The sequence below is a fragment of the Diabrotica undecimpunctata genome, chromosome 1 (genome assembly GCF_040954645.1).
Source record: "Diabrotica undecimpunctata isolate CICGRU chromosome 1, icDiaUnde3, whole genome shotgun sequence".
Taxonomy (NCBI): Eukaryota; Metazoa; Arthropoda; class Insecta; order Coleoptera; family Chrysomelidae; genus Diabrotica; species Diabrotica undecimpunctata.
Genome location: NC_092803.1, coordinates 170,175,034 through 170,197,154, shown reverse-complemented (window position 1 = coordinate 170,197,154; position 22,121 = coordinate 170,175,034). Strand labels below are relative to the sequence as shown.

General features: G+C 33.7%; 1 protein-coding gene across 1 annotated transcript in view; it reads right to left on the bottom strand.

Moving 5' to 3' along the window:
• The window catches only part of Wnt2 (Wnt oncogene analog 2), a 287,566-nt gene that overhangs the window by 240,075 nt on the left and 25,370 nt on the right, over positions 1-22,121 (bottom strand). The gene's annotated exons all lie outside the window — the stretch shown is intronic.

Genomic DNA, 22,121 nt, shown 5'->3' with positions numbered 1-22,121 from the left:
AGAAGTATTTTGGGCCTATTTTATTTGAAAACATTGTTTTTTAATTAAAAAATGTTTGCTGGTTTAAATTCTCATTGTAAAAATAAGCGCCCATACTGTCATACGCGTTTTATTTGTGCAGCTGGTTCCTAAAAAACTGAGGGTATACCGTGCCACAGCTCTTTAGCATTTTGAGGTATAAGTAAGTTCGTGTAACCTTCTGGCTAAGGTCTAGTGTTAGGGTTTTCAGGTGGCGCAAGCGCCCCCCTAACGACTACTTTCGTAGCTGGGACCGACGGCTTTACGTGCCCTTCGAAGCACGGTGGCAGCTCAGTTAAATTAGAAATTGAAAATTTTGTCGGTGCCAGGATTCGAACCCGGGCCCTCCAGCTTGTTAAGCCAGTAACACAGCCACTGAGCTACGGCTGCCACAGTTTGAGGTATAAAATTACGCCGATACAACCGTTTTATAATAACCCCCCACACATTCTCGATTGGGTTTAAATCTGGACTGTACCTGGACCATGGTAAGGTTTCGATGTTGTTATTCTGGAGCCACTGGTTTATTATATTTTCAGTGTGAACAGGATAATTATCTTGTGGGAGGATAAAATTATTTTCTGAATACAACTGTTCTATACTGGGAAACAATATGTCTTCTAGAATATTACAGGACAATTATCTTGTGGGAGGATAAAATTATTTTCTGAATACAACTGTTCTATACTGGGAAACAATATGTCTTCTAGAATATTCAGATAAGTCTGCCCAACAAACCTGCCATCAATACGCCATACCGTTCCCATTCCTCTAGATGAAATCCATCCCCATACGCTTAAATGACCAACTGCTCGATATCTATCAAGATATAGAGGATTAAATTTATTATTTTCTGTTCTATACACCCCAATTTTGTCCTTTTTAGAAGATTGAAAAATTTCCTCAGATGTAAAAATATTACCCTGTCCCAAAAATCTTGATTTTGTAGCTGATGGTTTAAAGCAAATATAAGTTTTGATTGCTTCTGATGTGTTTTTTTTGCTGCAGTTCGGTACCTAACACGAGATGCTTTCATTCTGCGCCAAGTTGTTGTCTTTCTTCCCGGAAACTGACATAATTCTTGCAATTTTTGCATCTTTAAAAGGATTCTCTTCTAATCTCTCCAAAAGCGTACGATCTTCATGAGCGGTAGATATTTTTGGTCTTCCAGAACCTTGCTTTCTTTCGAGAGTTTCTTGTTCTCTCCATCTTTTATTTATATTAAAAACTGTTGTTCTGCTTACGTTAAAATGGTTCGCTACGGCAGATAATTACCAACCATCTTATAATTTCGTAACAATTCTTGCTTTTAGTTCTTTGCTAGCATGTGGAGCCATTTTTTGAGGTTGAACTAAATAAGTTATCTAAAAAATCTTAAGATTTGGAAGTGACAGTGACAGTACCAGCTGTACCAAAATATCTGAGTGGGTGATGCAAAGCAATGTTACTCTAATTTTTTTTTTTTTGTCTAAATATGAGATTTGAGCACACAACATTTTTGGTTTGTTTTTTTAATTTCTGCTGTTATGAATTTAGTAATTATTCTTATTTTTATTATTGTTAGTGCTGTATGTATTGTAACTTCGTTTTTAGATTCTTTGTTCGCTACTTGTTTTTTAACACAAGGGATAAAATTTTTAAAACTCCATGATAACTTTTTTATATCTATAATCTTTTTAAATTATTTTCTGGCTTTTAATATAACAAAATGAAATTGAAAAATAAAAATAATATATACCTTAAGAGATGTTTGGTATAATTTTCCAGAAACTACTGTGTATTAAACTGATTCTCTCTTAAACACCTAGTGCATTTATCAAATGTTATACCGACTTCTGGCTGGCCTAATCCGACGCAGATCTCAACATCAATTTGTCATCAGCCGAAGAAATACCATACCAATTAGTTTAATCTCATTTGTAAATGGCGAATCGATCAGTTTTATTGCCATCGGAGATTATTTCTAAATAACTGTTTTTCGGTGTTTCTTTTTTTAAACTTAGTCTCGCTACCAGCAAATTTATTGACTTCGCGGATTGATTAGCGTTTGCTAATTTTAGTTTTTAATGGCCGTGACTCAAAAAGGTCAACGTACAGTAAACAATATGAATTGTACTTTTAGTATCAATAATCGTTAATATTTCTTTGACATACAATTTTTCATTGCGTAATAGCCTTTGCATTTATACTGTTCTGACTTACTTTCTTATTCGTATTTACTAGTAAGAATACAAACACTTAAGATGTATGTGTACTGACGGTTATTAATATATATTTAAAGAGCTTTTGAAACAGTTTTCTTGCAGCAAGATTAAGTTCAACTTTGCTTTGGACAATTTGACTAGTGACTAGTGACCAAACAGCGTACAGAAGAGGTCAAAGAACTGTATCTATAAAATAACTTATTAATTTTGATGTGGAAAGACCACTAAGTGTCACATTAAACGAGCATGGATTATACATTAAAATTTTCCACCATAGAAATCAATGCGTAGCATACGCGGACGACCTTGTCCTAATGACAAGAAGACCAACAGAATTAAGACAGATTTTTAAAAAACTCGAAAGAACAGCCTGGGAGTACGGGCTGGAAGTAAATGAAGAGAAAACAAAGTATATGGAGATGAGGGGAAATAATGAACATTTAGGACAGTTTTGGAAAGTATCTGCTTCAGACAAGGAATATAACTTTGAGATAGTTGGACAGTTCGATTATTTGGGAGTAACGTTAACAAATAGAAATTAAGGGACTCAAGAAATCGAAAAAAGAATTGCTAATGGTAGTCAAAGTGCTGGAACCCTAAATTTGATGCTAAAATAAGTAAAAATAAGAATATATACAACGGTTATTCGACCAACTGTGCTTTATTCTATTGAGAGCTGGATCTTAAGCAAAACCATAAAAATAAAGCTAGATATATGTGAGCGAAAGATAGTCAGAAGAATATATGGAGGTAATAAGAGATGGGCATCTGAAGAAGAAGAACAAATAATGAAATAAACGAATATATGGACGACAACAAATTCCAAACCAAGGAATTAATAAATGCTAGTGCTGACACAAAAAGAAAAAGAGGGCGGCCACGAAGAAAATGGATGAAATCGGTAAAAGAAGACGCGAATGTTAGGTTAGAAGTACAAACCTGAAGAAACCTAGCACAAGATGTGAGTTTCCATTAGTAAATGAAATAATTAGTAACGTCAAAAAAGTTTTTGCCTTCTTACAAAGGCATTTGACCGGGTCAAATTAAAAGACGGCATCCACTTACTGTACGCAAACGAGATACCTCTAGGAATAATCAAAACGATAAAAATATCTACCAAAACAACACAATAAAAGTAAAAGTAGAAGAAGAACTAACCGATCCTATTGCAGCTGGCAATGAGATAAGACAGGGAGATTCCCTGAGTCCTCTATTGTTCAACCTGATTATGGATGAAATAATAAAAACAGTAAGAACTTAAAAAGGATACCAAATGGGAGAAAAACAACAATTCAAAATATACTTAGAGAAAGCTACATGGAAAAGAAAAAGCGAAGGCATGGGAATACCGGTACGAAACGAATACCTATATACGTTAAGCTTTGCAGACGATCAAGTAGTGGTTGCACAAGATTAACCTCAGTTACATAATGAAGAAACTGCAAGAAGAATATACCAAGGCTGGCCTAGATATTAACCTCGCGAAAACAGAGTACCTATCTACAAGTGAAGAAGACATAGAAGATCTACAGATTGACGACAACGTAACAATCAAAGGAAAGGATAAATTTATATACTTGGGGTTTATAATCACGAAAAAGGAAACAACATAGAAAGAAATTAAGCAAATATTAGGACAAACAAGAACAGCAATTCGACAACTTAACTCAGTATGGTGGGATAGACACCTAAATATGAAGACTAAAACACAGATTTATAAAACATTAGTACAAAGTTTTATGACATATGGTCATAGACATTTCTAGGCATTTCTGTAGTAGAAAACTACAGAAAGCAGCTATAACTCTATATATTGTAATATATATTATTTTTTCTTCTAGAATTTCTTATAATCCAGTTTCATTTAGAAACAATATTTGCCAATAAAATAACTTTTATGACCTATCGGTTGCCCCATTCAATAATTTATACTTCTTAATTAAAAAAATCACCACTGCGGCGAACCAAATGATTCAAAATTGTTCAAAATAGTTTATTGCAGTGAACAGGTATATATCCGCAGAAACGCGGATTCATAATTATATTGATTAAAAAAGTTGTTCCAGTAACAATCGGCCATATTGATGAATGGCTTAAAAGATCGCGTGACGAAAATCACTTTGGCTTTAACCTTCGAAAGCATTTTTTGCTTTTTAACTTTGGAATGTTATAATTAGGGTATTCTAAAAGCAGAATGTCAAATTCCAATTAGTTGTATTTATTGATCTGGAATTTCGCGAAAGACAGGGTAGTATTTTGCATAAAAAAAGCTAATGACATAAACGTTCTTCGAATATTTATTCTCTCGTCCCAAAAAAAAACACAGGTCAAATATTTAAAATTTCAAAAATTATCGTGGAAAACGAATAGATATATATATGTTGAAAAGCGAGTAGGGTAAGTAGTCCAGATTAGAAAAAATTACCTTAAATACTTTTTTGCAAGTTTGTTGTACATAAGTTAAACAACTTGCATTTATGGTATTTAAAATCTGCGTGGATGTACAACTAATAAAGGATATCTTTTACAGGCAGATGTCCAACAGAAGTAAACTTTTAGTCGGCATGGCTCAAAAGGTACAAGCACAACTTTGTGCTGAACTGAGCAGCCTGAATCTAACCTTACCATTTTAGAAAATATTGACTGGTCTAAAAAATAAAATGAGAACGGCTCTTGTCTTCGAAACTACTGCAATCCAAACAGAAACTTCTGTCAAAAACTTCTTCAAAATGTCGACTCTAAACCTTGATATGCATATAGAAAGTTTTAATCCCAGTATATCCAATTACAGACGTGAACACGCCCTGTATCGTAGATAACTGCCTAGTGATTTAACTATACAGGTCATGCACAAGGATTATATAGCAACCTACCCTCATAATAAATGCTCGTATAAGGTTTATCGAAAGCATTCTAAAAGTCTTCTGAAAAACAAGAAGGAATACTTGTGAACGGTGAAGTCATCAATAATTTGCGATATGCGGACGATACAGGACTCCTAGCTTCTAGTCAAGAAGATCTGCAAACACTACTTGATAGTGTCGTTGAGAGTTGGAGGGAGGCAGGTCTGGATCTGACCACACAGAAAACCAAAATACTCGTAATAAGCAAACAACAGCATATAAAACCGTCTATATACGTAAATAATACCAAACTTGAGCAAGTTGATAAAATCGTTTACCTTGGACAGCAATTAAATTGTAACGCAGAAAGTCACGGCGAAATTGATTCTAGGATAGAGCAGGCTAGAGTGGCTTTTAGAAGGATGTCCAAGGTGTTATGTAACAGAGACGTAAAATTGGCATTGAGGATCCGCCTACTTCGCCGCTACGTGTTCTCGGTCTTACTTTATGGTGTCGAGTCCTGGACTGTGAATAAAATCGATCTAAATCGCCTTGAGGCTTTCGAAATGCGGTGCTATAGAAGAATTTTAAAAGTTTCCTAAACGTCTCAGCAAGACTACTGAGATCATAAAAAGCATCAAGTAGAGAAAGCTAGAGTATTTCGGACATGTAATGAAAGGTCCCAAATATAGGTTGCTACAAAATATCATGCAAGGAAAATTAGTAGGCAAACGCAGTCCAGGACGAAGAAGAACCTCATGGTTGAAGAACTTGCAAGATTGATGTGGTGTTGATACAAGCATGCTATTTAGGGTGGCAGTGAATAAAATTAAGATAGTTATGATGGTAACCAACGGTCTGAAAAGACATGGTACATGAAGAAGATCCTAAAAATAAAAACATGTCTTTCACAAACCTGGGTCATACAGAGTGCGAACAGTGTGAAGCATTCCAACTACACAATAAAGGGCATAATTCTGAGAGCTTGAATCCAGCATGTAGTAAATGTGATAGCTGAAAAGATCACATGCAACGTGCCAGCGATTCAAGAGAATTATACCGTTTAGATACAAATGAACTAGATACATCAACGACCCTTAAAGTGTCTGTTGACTTACAAAAAGTCATAATGTTACTAAGGGTCGATATGTTTAATAAAGCAATATTTACCCAAAGAATATCGACATTCAATGAAAGCTTTGTATCCCTGGGTAAAGGAAAAAACAAAAAACTTTGGCATGCCTACGGCATAGCAGTATTTCTGAATGGGGAAAAAAAGAAGTAATTAGCTCATATTGTTCAATTTTTTCACATGCGAAAAATCATGTCATTTTTTCGCTGTATTACTAGCTACCATTCTACCACAATTTTACAATTATTTCCCGTTCTCCAACCCTTCCTACTCACATTTTAACCCCACTCCATTAGAAATACAGACAGTTGTAAGATAGCAAAGAAAGTCTCGCCCTCTTGCCTGTTGTCTCTCGATGATAACAGACACTCTCTCTTGACTGCTGACTGTTGCTAGAGACAGTCGTCATCTCTTTCGTCTGCTGAGTCCTACTAGGCAGACGTATTATCTCTCTATCGCTACCTATCGCTTGGTACAGACTTACCACGCTTTTTCTCTACTCTAATTATCTCTCTCGCTTATAGTTACGCGAAAAATACCGCAAGTACTATTTTAAATCGTGTACAGACGCAAATGTGCTCTACATCGTGATCTAAGTGTTAATACGCGAAACACGTGTTCAGAAACCGGTAACCGGACAGTTTCCCCGTATGAAGAACAACCGCGACTGAAGCCTCTAAATACCGCGAGTGTGTGTATGTGCAGCAGAAGAATTGGTAAGACTTTGTATAAACTTTTTATTTGCTATAATCTGTATAACCTTTTACCACATATCCTAATTTATTTGAACCAGCCCTATGTAATACAGTCCTCATTTACTGAAATTATATTTATAATTTCACATATGTACACCCTTTTTGTACACATATAATGCTTTCTTTTTTACATTAGAGGGATATAAACATTCTGTCCTTTGGGTTGATAACTGCTCAGGTGAAAATAAAAATTGCAGTTTTTTATCTTTCCTTGTATATATTGTAAATTCTTAAGATACTTGTAATTCTAAAACCAGAACACACCTTCATGTCCGCTGATAGCTTCCACCATCAGGTGGAACTGACTACGATTTTAACGATTTTGTCACAGCTGTTGGAAATGCAAGTTCAAAAAAGATTACAATAAAAATAATGCAGTATACAGATTTTTTTATGCGGATTAGAAATACCGTGATTAATTAATGCTGATAAGCACTCATAAATACTCCAGAACTTCTTAAGCCAGAAGTTGTGAACGCCGTCTGATCCAGGAGATTTCCAGTTATGAAGCTCTTTGATAATATTTGAAACTTCTTTAGTAGTGAAGGGTTCGTAGGGAGCAGTAACGTAGTGTTGGCAGTTGTGCGCTGTATATTCGATCCATCTAGCATTGGTGTTAAGAGCAGCTGGTGTGGAAAGTTGATTTCCCCAAAACTTAAGGATTTCTTCTTGGCTTTGGTACGATTTATTGGCACTTTGTGCAGTGGAATTGAGTTTCCGGTAGAACGCCTTCTCAGCATTCTCAAAATGCGTATTGTCGGATTTTCGTTTGTTAGTAATTTTGTATCTCCTAAGTCGGCCTGAGTAAACGGAAAGTTTTTGTTTTCTTATCCCTATTACTATTCTATTATTCTCTATTATACATTATTACCTTGTTTTAAGCATATATCTTTAGTTCTTTGCCTTTATAGATTAAGTTCTTCATACTCCTAACATAGCAGCAGCTATTTTTAATATTTCTTTTTCCTCATGGTAACAGAAGAATTCCTGGCATACATTTCATCTTCCAAAGGAGACTTAAGTTTTCTAGACATAATTTTTATTAGTTTCTGTACATTGTTTACAAGATTAATATTTTAGATATTTAATTATACACACTTTGTTGCCACTAGTATCACTCCAATTTCAGAGTGTGCTTAAATGAGTGAAGATATAAAAAATAGACTGCTATTTAAAAGGCTCATTTTTGATGCATACATAAAAAGAAAGAAGAATTATGACAATCCTGCTTGTTTTTTATTATAACATTTCTTTGGTTAATACATTATTAAATCCAATGTGTCACGATATTCTATAAAAGTTGCTTAGTTATTGAATAAAAAAATTTATTTCATAAAAAATTTCTATTAATGATCAATAGGAATATTTAAATCATTCATGTTTCTACTAACGGAATGGCTAGATAAAAACAATGAATTATGTGAAAATTTAATTTGAAAGACAATGCCAATTATAATATGTAACTTGTTGCACGACTATTTAATATTTGGTTTGCTAACTATTCAAATGATTTATTATCGATTTAAAGGTATAAATTTATGCATAAAATAAACCGCATGTCAGGTACTATCGTATTGTAGTAAAATTATTATTATTATTATTTATTAACATGCCTATCTAGTTTCTGTAAGAGTCTACGATCTTTGTTTTTATATAGAGTTTAATGTGGGGACGGTATTAAACAATAGAAATGTGTTCTTTATAAAGTAATGAATGTCCTGAAATTGCCATTGACAGCTAAACTGAAGCATGATAATAAATGACAAAGTTTTAACAAGCTATTACCTCGTGAATTTTTGATAAAATTGTCGAAACACATTTTATTTTGTATTGCAACTTTTATCTACAATTAGCATGCTCTGATAGAGGGTTTTAAGATATTTTAGACAGGAAATGCGTACAAAAAACTTTTATTTAAAAAAGAATTATACAAACTTACAAATTAATACAAAAAAAAACAAAACCAAGTGGCACCTATGCAATATCTTTAAACACGAAATAAAAATAAATAGGAAACGTAAGCAAATTACTTCAATTACTTCTTGATTTAATTAATACCTAGTATTACATCAACAAGCCTGTATTCTTCTTATGGTGCCCTATTCCATTAGTAGATGTTGGCGACAATTCTGGCATACTCCTTTCGGTCTTGTGTGGCTCTAAAGAGTGCAAGGGCATCGAGGTTTGTCCAATCCCTTATGTTTTTAAGCCATGCGTATTTTTTTCTTCCGATGCCCTGTTTTCCTTCTATCTTCCCTTCCATAATAAGCTTTAATAACTGGTACTTGGAATTTCGAAATATATGACCCAGATAAGCAGTTTTTCTTCTTTTTATTATTGGCAGCACGACGAGACAAAATAAGAAATGAAGATGTTAGAGAAGAACTGGGTATAGAATCTGTACTACACGCTATTGAAACACAACAAATAAAATGGTTTGCTCATCTGTGCCGAATGAGCGACAACCGACCCGTTAAGCAAGTCTGGAAGGCTAAAGTGAAAAAGTTTAAAACCAGAGGCAGACCACGGAAAACCTGGGATGACGAAGTAGGGCAGATTTTGAAAAGTAGGGGAATGGAATGGTCAGAAGCTCAAAATAAGGCAAAAAACAAGAAAGAATGGACAAAATTCGTGCACAGAATAGAATAGAAAAAAAAATTCTGTATTTTCATTGGATTTGAGATGTAATGTATATCTGTAACCTGTATTTGTATTTACCTCACACCTTAGGGTAGAGAGGTGTTCGATTATATATATATATATATATATATATATATATATATATATATATATATATATATATATATATATATATATATATATATATATATGTTATTGGCAGCAATTCTGGTTCTCTGCCCATTCGATTTAATACTTCGACATTTGTTGTGTGATCTGTCCAGGGTATTTTAAGTAGTCTTCTAAATACCCACATTTCAAAGGCCTCCAATCGGTTCATCACGTTGGTCTTTATGGTCCAGGTCCGAGCCTGTATAACGGCAGTCGTTGTTCTGGGCGTACTGTTGTTTATGTTTAAAACTTCATTCTGAGGAATTTATTCCCAATTTGGACTTTGAGCTGACCTAAAGTAAGGAAAGCAAGTACCCAGCTTCGAATACTTCTACCAAGCATGTTCCAAACATGCTCGCTTGGATTTAAATGCCTGTACTGGGACTGTACCCTGATCATGCCATATTGGTAATATCAACCTCATTTAAGTATTCTCTGACAATGAATGCGGCATGAGTACGTGGATTGTCATGCATCAGTGTGAAGTTTCCTCCAATAAATGTTGCATATGGCGCAACATAATTTTGAAGCATCTCATTAATGTATGCTTCATTTAACCATCTGTAACGGTTCGTTTGGTAACATTTATGTTTCTAACATGTTAAAGTTTTTTTATTATTTTCTTTTTGTTTTTCAACACAACACTAAGTCTTCCTACCTTAATAACCTTTCTCCTCTTTCATTCGTAATTCCGAGACCATATATTCCTCTATTTGGTATGGTGCCGATGTTATGCTTCCCCACCCTGGCGTTAAAAAACTCCAATGGCTATTTTGAAATCAACTTTATCTGTCATTGCCTTAGAAATATCTTCATAAAATTTCTTTATTTCTTCATGTGTTGATTGGCTAGTGGGAGCATATACTTGAACTATTTGGATGCGGTGCCTTTCTTATAGTTTAAGAACGATGTGTTTTCTTAACTTTTCATCATTTCTTGTGACCAGACGTTTTTATTCTTTTATGGCCCATAGTGTTACACCGTCGACATATGTATTGTACTCTTTATGGAACTGATACAACATATGTCCAAACTGGAGTATTGTACATTGTTTTCCTGTCTCGATTCACTTATACTAAGGATATTGTGAATATTTTTTGTTACATATATATTGGGTATATATATATATATATATATATATATATATATATATATATATATATATATATATGCTATATAGGGTAAAGGGAGGAAAGATGGACCAGGAGGATAGTCTGTCTGCTAGGTATACCTGACGAAGCTTGGCATCAAGACAAGTCTATCCTACTCTGTTGTATCGTTTAACATCAGTTGCTTAAGAAACGCCAGTTGTAACGCATCGGTGCGTACTTGTAGGAGTGTTATTTACGATAATTGAAACTGCCACGTGTAATAATTTTATTTGAGTTTTTTAAATTTCATTTTTGGTGAGAAAAACAGGTGAGTTTGGCCGATTACTTGTTGTCTTACTGGCCAGCAGTAAGAACTACTGCTGTAGTCTGCTTATTTTAAACAATACGGGCTGGTCAATCTGTCCTCCTATTTGAGGATAGATGGACCACTTACGAGGAGGAGAGTTGGACCAGTATGTTTTGTTTTAGGATTATGCCCAATAATCCTATTTGCAAACAAAATACACCTAAGAGAGGTAACTGGACCTTTAGAGAGCTAAGTGATGCCGTAGATACTGTGAAAAATGGTGATATGGGTATTAATGAAGTCGCCAAAGCATTTGGAATACCCAAAACGACTTTTAAACGTCGAATAAAAACAAACAATAAGGATAAGATGAACCGATTGGGTCCAGACTGTTCTTTAGGAACTGCTGTTGAAGCTAAAATCGTTAGCCATATAAAAAAAACTACAAAAAGCAGGCTTTGCACCAACCAGAACTGAAGTAAGAATCATGGCTTTTAATTTAGCTCAGCGATTAGGGATCCCAAATAAATTTCATGTAGACGAAGCCGAAGATACTAGAGCCGGTCAAGTTCTAGCAGAAAAAGGTTCAAAATGTGTTCCTAGCTTAAGCCCTGGGGAAAAAGGTGAAACGAGCAGTGTAATAGCTTGCTGTAGTGCAGAAGGGATTTTCTTGCCGCCATATTGCATTTTTAAGGGGAAAAATAAAAAAGACGAGTGGCATTATGATATGCCACCGAGTTCCAAGATTAGGATGTCGGAAAAATCAGCATACGTTAACAGTGACATTTTCTTAAAATGGTTACTACAAACACACTTTTTGCCGAGAAAGCCTCCAGGTAAAACCTTATTAATATTAGATGGCCACACATCCCATACGACCAACCTGGATCTACTAAAATTTGCAGATCAAAACGAAATAATTTTATTTTGTTTTCCATCCCACACAACACATTACCTACAGCCTCTGGATCGTGCTTTTTTTTAAGTCACTTAAAAGCAACTTTTATGCTGAATACCGTTTTATGGTACAGAATAACGCAAACAGGGTTCTAAAACGCCTTCAGTTTGGTAAACTCTTAGGTCAAGCATGGGAAAACTCAGCAACTGTCCAAAATACGGCTTCTGCATTTAAATCCACAAAAATTTATCCGTTTAATCCATTAATAATCCCAGAATATGCATTTAGGACACACACCCCATCAGAAACAGAAAAAAATAATTTTCCAGTTAGATCAGAATCTTCTCAACCAGGTCCCTCTGGAATCAGTGGTAAAATATTCTTGCACGGTTGCAAGTCATTAATTACTGATGAAGATATAACTCCCGGAAAGGCTCTTGATGAGGTAACGCCCGTGCCTGTATTGGCAGCAGCAGTAAAGAGAGTTCGTAAAAAAAAATAACTGGAGAGATTACTGCTCAAGACTTTAATAAAATAAAGAAGGATGCCTTGATTAAAAAAAGCTCAAAACCTATAAAAAAACAAAACCGTAAGAGAAAGCCAAGCGAATCGTCACTATCTGAAGGTGTTACTCTAAACGACACTAGTGGTGATGAAAACATGAGTGATATTGAAAATGAGTGTGTTGGATGCAACGAGGACTATCGCCAAACCTGTAAAAAAGTTGACTGGTCACAATGTATTTTTTGTAAGCGCTGGTTACATGAAACTTGTATTGGCTTCGCTAATCTCTGTAACAAGTGCGGAAAGTCTCTTGCTATTAAAAAGAAAAAGGTTTAGCTTGGTCCATCTCTCCTACTCCTAGTGGCCCATCTCACCTCCACAGTTGAGGAGAGATGAACCGATGACGTGCCAGTGCATTATATATTTTTTTAGGTTTAAGAATTATAATTTCTAGTTTTAACTTATACCAAAACAAATACCAATGTTAAGTTATTTTATACAATTGTTTTCTATTCTGATGTTTGTTTAATAAAGAAACAAGCTTAAGTTTTCTAAAAGGTGGTCCATCTCTCCTCCCTTTACGCTATATATACTCGATTACGATGAAAATGTTTTATCTGTTTGTTATATTCTTGTTTTTTTTTATTTATCTTATAATTACATTATCAGCATATCATATATGGTTACATATTCTATTTTATTATGACTTTCTCTTCTATATATCCAGAATAAATAAATCTAGGTAAACCTTACTTAAAAATAATTAATATTAAAATGCCCCAACCATATAAATTATATATTTTTAACCATATTTCTACTTTAAAACTAATAATGTTTGCCTATAAATTTATATGAATATACAAGTCAATTAGTCGAAACGTTACAGCTTTCAATATTTCCGAGAAATAACGCTTTGCTTTTTCTTCCAATGCAATTTCTTTTAACTAATTTACGACAAAGTCCTACTTTTCATTCATATATTTAATAGCTTTTGTTAACAACAGCAATAACAGTAAAAAAATTGTATAATGCTTAGCCACTAACGCTAAGAACTAATCTACATCTAGTAATGACAAGAAAAAATAATGAAAAATGAAAATAAAGTGCTCTAATATACTTTATTTTTGTATATAACGGAATTGCTCTAATATACTTTATCTTTGTACACAAAAATAAACTGGTGCAGTTTTGAGATCCAAATTCTAAGCAGTTTATGTTAATGATAATTACGTTAAACAACAGGGGACTTAAATAATATCCCTGTCTTTTCCCATTGCCAGAGCTTTCATAGGGTCAGTTAGTTCTTCATCTACTCTTACTTTTATTGTGTTGTTTTGGTATTTGTGTTGTTTTGATATGATATTTTCGATCGTTTTATGATTGAATGAGTGTCCTTTAATTTGATCCGGTCAAATGCCTTCTTAAGGTCCACGAAACATAGATATGCCAGTCTGTTATATTCTATTGATTTCTCTTGCACTTACCTCATTATAAATAATATAACGACGGTGCATGATCTTCCCGACCTAAAACCTGGTTGTTGTTCTGCTAGTGTTATAATTTCATTCAGTTTATTTGTTATCACTTTGTTAATTTTAGTGTTATGTTTAATAAATTAATTCCTCTGTAATTTTTCGGGTCCGATTTTTCTCCCTTTTTGGAGGTATTAGGATGCTTGATCTTCATTCTTGAGGAATTTTGTTTTGTTCTATTATTTTTTGGATTAGTTTTAATAGTTGTTTGGTCAGATCTAGTCCTCTATACTTTAGGAGATCTTTTGGTATTTTGTGCTCTCCTGGTAATTTTCTATTTTTAAGTTTCCTTAATGCTTCCCTTACCTATTCCTCCTCAATATTTAATTCTTCGTTTGTTGTCACCTCTGGTATTGGTGATTAATTATCGTCTTTATCTTTAGCAAATAGTGACGAAAGTAGTCTGCCCATGTTGTAACGAAATATTTTGCCTACTGGGCAAAGGGCCTTACTGGGCTGGGTTGGAGCCTTACGGGGGTGGAGATAGGGCAAACAAAATAAACGAAACTCATTCGAACGGCACTCAGGGTTTGTTTGGAGAGCTGGGTCGTCGATAAGTTAAATGGCAAGGGGGTTGTATTGGGGCAACTACAAAAGAGAAACACAAAAATGGGTACTTACAAAAATCTTCTGGAGCAAATGGACAAACAAAACAACAGGAAGGGCTTCTAATAATTTAAAATGGACGCCGCTTCGAGGTGCCAAATTATAACGCTTACAACAACTAGTTGTAACTATTGAAAAAAATATTAGAGATGCAAAATATATATTTTTAAATGAAACTCAAAAAAGGATTTATAAACTTTTTTTTAAATAAATAAAAAAATGGTTTAGAGAAATAAATCAAACATTTACTGTTGTGTCACCACAAACAGTTACAAAAAATAAACAATACAAAACTACTCAAAAATAGACAATACGACATACTATATGAATAGTTACAAAAGTAAATACAAAAATAACAAAGAGAAACACTTACTACTGTTACTGGGCTATAATTTATAACACAAATAAAATATTACAAATAAAAAATTATCTTTTTAAATGATGAAAGCAATTATTATTATTAGAAAAATATTTCCATCGTTTCTTTGAAATTTAAAACAAAAAGTTACCTTGATTTTAACTAAATTTCTCTACTTTACATTTCTTGGGTCGGAAACTGGACCTACTGTACTTGAAAATTTCTGGGAGAACTGGGCTTAAACTGTCTGCCACACGAACAAAAACTACATATCACAATGCGAATTATTAAAGTTGGAAGTTGGGGCACTGGAACACAAACTTTGGAAACTTTTCTCCTTAAAAAACTGGAACAGGTGGAACTGAATACAATGGCAACATTTCAAATTTCACTTTGACTGCAACTACGTATTGAACTGATTAAACTGCTTCTATTAACTCTACTGCTACTTATTTTCCATAAAAAGGGACACAAAATAAGAAAACATTTCAAATTCGACGAAAAATTTTGACATAACGCTGAAGCCCACCGCTCTTGACCACGCCTCAGCGAGAATTATATAATTATCTTTCGAGCGGCTTTCGATCAGAGAAAAATATCAAAGAATTACGTGTCCGTGGTATAAACAAACTCTAAAAATGTGTTTACATTAACTCGCGACGCAAAAAGGATTGAAAATACATTTTGGGTATTTTAACTTGTACGAAAGTAAAGAGAAATACACTAAAGTAATTCTTCCATACTTTAGGCAAATACGAGGGGATTTCAATATATTTCAAAGAATATGCAAATGCTACAATGTGTCCTTCTAAATGTGTTTTATTTTTATTAGTTTGTTTATCTCTTTTCTTTGTCCTCTGATCATTCTCTATATTTCTTTTTGTACTCCGTAGAAGTAATGTCTATCTGTTTTGAGAAGCTCTGCCAGTATTCCCTTTTTATTTGTCTAACTAAAGTATTCGTTTCATTTCTGATTCGTTAGTGGTTGCATAGCTGTTTGTTTGTTGTGTTCTGCTGTCTTCTTTTCTTCACATTTTGTCTTTACTTCCTGTTTAAACCATGGGGTTTCTTTTTATAAAATTTTGTATGGTCGTGTAAAATAAAAAACTGGAAGAAAGAATAAATGATAGTGCGTTTGGGTACAGAAACGGACTAGAAACCAGAGAGACGTTATTTGCTTTTACTGTGATAGGTCAAAGATGCATGGATATGAATATGGATTGCGTCGTTGACTTCTGTTACGTTAAATTAAACAAAGCATTTGTCAAAGTAAGACATGAAAAATTAGTCCAAATTCTAAAGACAAAAAACATAGACAAAAGGAATATCAGAAATAATACCAAATCTTCTTCATCTTTCCACTTTTCTTAAAGAACATTAACATGCCTGGTGCAGTTGATTAGTGGATTGAGTAGTTCATCAGCTGTCACTGCCGGTTCCACGCCCGGATGAAGGAGAAGGGTAGTTGGGTTAAGTTAGCAATCTGTTATACATAAAAAAATAACAAATGCTCAAAAAACCGGTTTAGAACTAAAAACATAGCAGCAATAAAGGCGATAGTTAGAATGATGCATCGGCAAAACAATTTTTTTATTAGAGATTATTGATTTAGAGGTAAAGGAAATCCTTTAATAATTAAAAACCAAAATTTCAACAATGAGAACTGAGATATGAAATCACTGCTCCCTTCCGAGATTGAACTTAAGAAATAACATATTATTGTTATCCCTCGTATACAAAAGGAAATGCAGCAACATTTATTCAAATTCTCTCTCGTATGTAAATTTTGGTATTTGAATAATTATTTATAAATATTTCTAATAAATTTGCATTTACAGATATAATTGTTTGCAAAATATAAATGTCACCTAATTTGTTTACCCCAATGCATAGGACTGTAAATCCTAGAAATTGGGATAGTTATCAATCTGTTTACAGTATTGTACAAATATTTACCTTTTACTTGATGTAATATTGAGTAAACACCGAGATTGTTAAATATGTACATAATATTAACAGGCTTTAAAACAATTTATTTTTTATGAGTAGATATGACGGAAAAATTAAGAATGAAACGAGAGAGAAGTGCGTCTAGAATGTCCTTGACCTTTATGTTCCATTAAAAACATAAACCTGACTGGGAATATTTTTTAAATTTTACTAATGTTTAATTTGTAGTTTTTATTTTGGTATAAAAGTAATCGTAAAATGTGTAAAATCGTAAAGTTTGAATACATAAAGTTAAAAATATTTGTGGTACGGTGAGATTTACGTAAGTTTTCTTAGTCACATAAAAATGGTTCATGTGAGATGTAGACTTTTTATTGTCTTCTCGGAATTTAAACCGAGAATCCTGAGAATATTTAATTTTAAATATTAACGGTTTGCAGATGCCGACTGCTTGTCGGCAAATACTTGTTCCGTTATGTCCATTTCTTTTTATTTATTACAATTTTCACTTGTTGCTTCCATCGTCGTAAGTTTTCCCTTCTTCTTATTTTCTTTTTCTTTCCTCGGATATCTTAATGAGTCTCATGTTTTCCAGTACATGTTCTCAAATACTCCATATTCTCTCTAGCTAATTTCGTAGATTTCTTTTACTTTATTTTTGTAGCAAATTCAGTTTAACCTGAAGACTGTGTGGTGACATTTTCTGACAGTAGCTATGTGTTGGGGTAATTATCACCTCATTTTTTTTATTTATAAAATTGAGAAAATATTTTATTTTTACATGCAACTTTAAGATTTTAAATCATGGTTATATTGTTATATATCCTTTTTGTCAAATTTATATCATGTTAAACATTTACGTTAAAAAAAGATAGTAATTTTAGTTTACTAACCAAAATTTTTGTTTACCTACTAAAAAAATACTAAATTTATAAAAAGTAAACAAGAACTTTTGTTTAAGTAGCATAATTAAAAATTTGTTGCACATTTAGAACAAACATACATAAGTTCTTTAAAAAAAATCTGCGTTTAAGTTTTTCAATTGGCTTGTTATGTTGATAAATAACAACTATTTATTTCTGCATTATTAAACAGTAAAACAAATTGTTGGGGTCCATCGCTTTCTATTACCAGACACATTATAACGCAGGCATTTCGTCATCCATATCTGCGCCACCTTTTGTGTGATTATAAAAGTCTAGAATCTCAGGTTTATTTAATTTGTGACCACCCTCTGTATTATGAGGAAGTGAAGAAGCTACTAATACTATTTTTTTTTTCTTCTGGACAAAGGACACCAAAGAAATGTGTTTTTTAAATCCGAAAATTGCGTGGTTTTCAGCTCTGTTTTTGGAATTCAAAAAGATTGTCGATATTTCCCTCTTGTTTTTGTGAATAGTTCCAACAGATGTTAACCGATGTTCACTAAGCAAATGATTAGCCGTATGCTGGTAAACCAGTTGTCGAATGTAATGTTGCAATTAGTTCCAAGTATTGAATGTATTTACAAGCCTGTTTACTACATCATACAGTCGATTCTTCTTTTTCAGCCTTAAGTAATCCAACTTTGGACATAGGCCTCCCTCAAATCAATCCAGTGTTTTCTATTTTGCGCAACTTGCTTCCAGTTGTGTCCTACGATCTTCTTAATGTCATCAGTCCATCTCATTTGTGGTCTTCCTCTGTTTCTCTTTCCTAATTATGGGCATTGTGTCCTACGAAGCTCCATTTTAATTTTGCAGCATGTTTCTCTTCTCCTGCGCCTTTTATGTTGGATTTACTTTTAATCCATTTGTTTGTTTTTTTGTCTATAAGTCTCACCCCGAACATTGATCCGTCGCTCTTTGTGCCTTTATTATTTTATCCATATTATGCTTGGTGAGTGTCCACATCTGTGAACCATACGTGAGTATAGAGAGGATACAATGATCGTAAATTCTGGTTTTCAAATATTGTTCTACTTTAGTGCTTTTTAAGGTCCAACTCATTTTCCAAATCCTGCACACGCTAATCTTATTCTTCTGGTAATTTCGGCAGTTTGATTTTCTTTGTTATCTTTCATTATCTGTCCCAGGTAGATGTATTCGCTTACTGTTTCTAAATTTCTGTCGATTAACATTATTTCTCTAATGTTCGGTGTATTTGTCATTATTTTTGTTTTTTCCAAGTTCATCTTAAGACCTACTTTTTCCGACACTTAAAATAGTTGCGTCTTCATGGTCTGTAGTTCTTCGAAACTTGTAGCGAATATTACAATGTTATCAGCGTATCTAAAATGACTCAGTTTTCTTCCATCAACATGTATTCCTTTATCTGCCCAGTTAATGTCTTTGAACATGCCTTCCAGTCCAAGTGTAAATAGCTTTGACGAGATAACATCTCCGTGGAGAAGTCCTCTGTTGATTTGTATTTCGAATCTGGTATATATATCTTTGTATGGACGCAAATATTATCAGATGTCGCTATTTGCGTCCATACAAAGCCATGTTAGAGTTGCTTTCCAAGACTGGAAAGATTTATTTTCACGTTTAGAGCGTCTGTGAATATCTGTCTCTGATGATCCCTATTAGGGTGAAATACGTATAAGCGGATATACAGACGCACTATACGTGAAATCAAATCTTAACTGTCTTTTTCCTTCACATAATTCCATTTACACACTGTTCCTTGACTTTCTCACACCAATATTTTTTGAAAAAAAGAATAAGAATGAGCTCTATATAACTTCAAACTTGATTGATTTATGGGGTTTCTTAAATAAATTATTCAGCGTCACCTGAAACTAAAGTTTATAAGAAATTAAAATGAAAGAAAATACGCATCGTACTGTAATTTATATTAAAAAGTACAAAAAATATTCTTACAACTCAAAAAAAAACGAAAAGTGTGATCATTCATCGTCTTCAAGTATATTATTGGTCGTTGTGGGTGAGTTGAACAATTAAATAATTATATTTCCTACATCCGGTATATAACTTTGTAGTGTTTGTGTATCAACAATCTTCTTATAATTAATCGGAATCTTTCCACTTGGATATACCAATGCTTTAGGCAATATTAGTGTATTTTTTAATTATTGTTAAGCCTGAAGGTGTGATTAGGTAATCCGTTAATATTAGGGTGTACTACAAACTACAACCAAGTTTGAGTTCTCGTAGGAGTGGTAAAAATGCATGAATTGGCTTATTTTTAGTTGAACCTAGTTTTTTTGTAGTACTCTGGCCATCAACTTTTGTAATCTGTCCATATTCTTCCATGGTATATAAACGATCTACTTTTCTAATATTTCTTTTAATCACCTCAAAATCCCCATCACTGAGTAGAAAGGAATGACCCCTAATAGGAAAATAATGGACAATAGTCTTACATTTTTCGAGCGAAATCAAAGCGGAAAAAACTTTAACACAATGTGACTTTTTGTTTTTTTTCTTCCTTACTAACCGTAAGAGAAAACATGAAGATACTTAACTAACGGCATGTTCTCTATAAAATACCTTATTAGAAATGAGCAAACTTCATTCGACCCCTTCGTACCGTTATCCTCATGATGCAGGAAAAACGTTGCTTTTGGTGTTTTATTATTGTTAATACCTCTTGCACCTGAATTTGTAGCAATTGAATGTTCTGCATAAAATCTGCCATTTCTTTAACAAATTTTATTTGAGTTGAAAATTTCGTGGCTCGACGTAGATGAACCATTTTCTCAGCGGCTGCAACTCTCTTTGCATTATCGTTCAAATGCGTACTATTTATTTTCATTGCAAGGTCCTCACACACACAACATGTTTTTACATGAGGTCTTCCAATTGATACTTCAAAATCTTCTTTAAAAACTTTCTGGCCTATTCCGGAAATTTTTCTGTAACCATTTTGTACTTAAGAGTGATATCTAGTTTTTCATTTAAATAATACTTTTCGTTGGTAGTATAGTGAGCTATCTTTGTAGGATATGATTTAATATGTTCATGAATAGCATCTGTAATAATACCAGAAATTGCATTGACTGTACTTTTATCCCGTTTGTCGAATGGTGATTTTCCTGCACTTATAAGAAGCACAAGCCGCCTCACTCGGTTAATTGTTACGCCGTGAAGGAAACAGAAGGCTAATTTACAAACGGTGATTTTTCTATTATGGCTTGATATGGAGTACATATCTACTACTTCTATTAGGCTTTGAAGACTCACCAAGTTCTTTTCTTTTACGTCGTTGCTTAATTTCAGTTGCAGAAATTAGGCTTTGTAAGTATCGATCTTGCTCATTTTTTGTAGTCACTAAATCGTTGAAAAATCTGCATTTTTTCGTCGCTACTCGTCAATGAAAAGCACTTTTTCAAAAAATTGTTTACAATGAACAAACACTTTTTGTTGGAAAAGAACAAATTATTATCAACCTACTTGCAATCTTTGGAGAATGGAGAAGGAACTGCAGCAACATTCTTCCAGTTCCAATTGATGTATTCGTTTCCTTTGACTCTAGTTCGTTTTATTATTTCATTTCTATATTCGTAGGGTTTTTTTATTCCTTTCTTTTCCTGATTAGGTAAATTAATATCGATATGATCACTGCCGTTTCACTCATTTTAAAATATTGTTGTCAAGATATAATACAAATATCATCATCATCAGTGGTGCTACAGCTCTAGTTGAGCCTTGACCTTCCCCAGTCTATTTCGCCAGTCGTTTCTGTTCATCGCCAACCGTTGCCAATTTGCCGCGCCGATTTTCCTTGCGTCCTCGTCCACACCGTCCCTCCATCTCAGTCGTGGTCTGCCTCTACTCCTATTTCCCACTGGGACCGATAATAGAGTTCGTCCGGGTGGGTAATTTTCATTTGCTCTTGACACATGTCCAGCCCATCTAAGCCTACCTAATTTTATGAAGGATATTACATCTCTACCATTTACTATTTTTTTATACTTCTCGTACAATTCGAAATTATATCGCCTTCTCCAAATACCATTCTCACAGAATGCGCCCATTATTCTTCTTAGTATCTTCCTTTCGAAGACGAGCAGAAGATTTGCGTCTGTTTTGGAGATGGTCCATGTTTCTGACCCATATGTCAGCACTGGTAGGATGAGTGTTATGTATGAGGTGTATTATTAGTTTGGTTTTCTGGCTTAAATTTCTG